Source organism: Muntiacus reevesi, chromosome 2, assembly GCF_963930625.1.
Source record: "Muntiacus reevesi chromosome 2, mMunRee1.1, whole genome shotgun sequence".
NCBI lineage: Eukaryota > Metazoa > Chordata > Mammalia > Artiodactyla > Cervidae > Muntiacus > Muntiacus reevesi.
This window is the reverse complement of record NC_089250.1, coordinates 243228310-243230456: the sequence shown is the minus strand read 5'-3', so window position 1 is coordinate 243230456 and position 2147 is coordinate 243228310. Positions and strand designations below refer to the sequence as shown.

At 34.7% G+C, this 2147-nt stretch overlaps 1 non-coding gene across 1 annotated transcript; it reads right to left on the bottom strand.

Moving 5' to 3' along the window:
• Nucleotides 1–283: 283 nt before the first annotated feature.
• TRNAC-GCA (transfer RNA cysteine (anticodon GCA)) lies at nt 284–355 on the bottom strand. The gene has a single exon. It is a non-coding gene; the product is annotated as a tRNA-Cys (tRNA).
• Nucleotides 356–2147: the final 1792 nt, after the last annotated feature.

The following is a 2147-nucleotide window of genomic DNA, read 5'->3' as shown; positions in this document are numbered from 1 at the left end:
TACCATTATCAGTGGATGGAAGGCAAATGTCATCTATATGGTATATACTGAACAGGAAATTAAAATAGAACTTGAAGTGGTACCAACCTGTACCAATTCAGAGTTCTGAGAAGACAAATCATCTGCTGCTGCAAAGCATAAGTGAAATGAAGTGAAGTGAAGTCGTTCAGTCATGTCTGATTGTTTGTGACCCCATGAAATGTAGCCTACCAGGATCCTCCATCCTTCAGATTTTCCAGGCAAGAGTACTGGAGTGGGTTGCCATTCCCTTCTCCAGGGGAGCTTCCCAACCCAGGGATCGAACCCAGGTCTCCTGCATTGCAGGCAGACGCTTTACCATCTGAGCCACCAGGGAAGCCTGAAAAGCATAAGCCACCTTCATTCATCCACAGACCAAAGTCTTTCAAATCGAACTACATGTCTAACTCTCCCCTTGGTTCTGGAAATACTATGAGGACAAAACTTGGTCTGTGCCTTCTCACAGGGAAGGATATAATGAAAGAAAGAGACATTATTAGTAAAATAGGCCCATTAATAAAGGTATCAAAAATTTAGATAAGTGGTAGAAATGAAAGACAGTGACTCTGTAAGTACATAAGGCAAAAAAACCAAAGCCAAATCAAACAACCAAAAAAAAAAAAAAAAAAAAAAACCTTTGCTTTTGCTATACAATTTGCTGAAACAACTGGAGCTGAAACCTAGATTATGAATAACAATTAATTTGGTGCAAAAGTGTCTGTACTTGATTGTGTAATTGTGTGTGTGTGTGTTTAGAATAACATGGAACATAAAATTTGTTTTCTCTGCACTCAGAGCAAGAATGCTTTTCTCTTTCAATAAGAAATAATAGTACCTGTTTACCAGGGAGCAACCAAGTTAATGACTAACTTACATACCGATTTAAGGCAATTGCTTTAAGATCAATACTCTTTCAACTCCAGGTAGATGTGTTTAGCAAGAGACGCTCAAGGTTACTATCTATTTCAACAAGATCCAGGAGTAGCCAAATCTGTTGAAAGAAAGGGAGAGCATTTTTTTTAGAATATGAGAAAAAAATAGAATGAGAAGTATATCATCTCCCAAGTTCTCATTCTGCCTTCTGCATTGATAATATAGAATCAGCAAAAGACACTTTAATAAGAAGAAACTTCTGAACAATGTAAGTATCCCAATTGATTGTATTTATATATATGAATAGCCTCACACATCAAAGTCACTTGGAAATTTCTTAACCCTTAATACGAAGATCAAAATTACTAGCTGCAGAGTTTGGAGAAAAACGTACTTTGTTACAAGTGTTTCTTGAAATTATTATATGAATTACTTCTTGGATTGAAAACAGAAGGCATTGTTAAAAAAACAAGCATTTGAGACCTTAGCTCATTAGACTGGATGGTTAGGTGAAGGACATGTTTTTAGTTGGCAACAGAGGATTTTGAAAAGCCTGTGAGACCAATAGTGTTAACCAAAAAAACAGAAAACAAAAAAAAGCAAAAACATGTTTATTCATACATCTTTAAGATAAACATCATTATGAACACAGCATATTTATGAAAATGCCTGAATACCCATAGTCTAGGTGAAGACAAAGGGACCAATTCCAAGTGGAAGCTACTGTTGTATATTTGTGTTTGAAGGAAAAAAAATCATATCTTGGAATACTTGTCCCCCAAATAGCATCAATCACATAAATGACATCTGAATAAGACACTTATATTTGGTAAGCATAAATTCACACTGAAATACTATTTCCCTAATAACCACTTTAGTTGTGATTCTTGTTTGCCCTAGAAATACTAATGCAGTGATAACAAGAAATCATAGTTATATTTTCCACTAAATTTAGAATTCTAGTAATTGAAACACAGATGCAGTGGCTTTGACAGGAAATTAATTTGGTGTTAAGTACCCTGCTAGTGTTAGATGTGCATAGTCACTCAGCATGGGCATATTGCTCATACCAATATTGATTTACACACAACACACACACCTGGGAATAAGACTAAATACCCAAGATAAGTGTGGGTTGATAAGAGTGAAAGTATTTTTAAATTATATAAAACATTGACATATTTTATTTTCTATTAGTATATTCATTAAATGTTTCTGTACATTTTATTAATTCTGTAACATTTATCTAGGTAGCA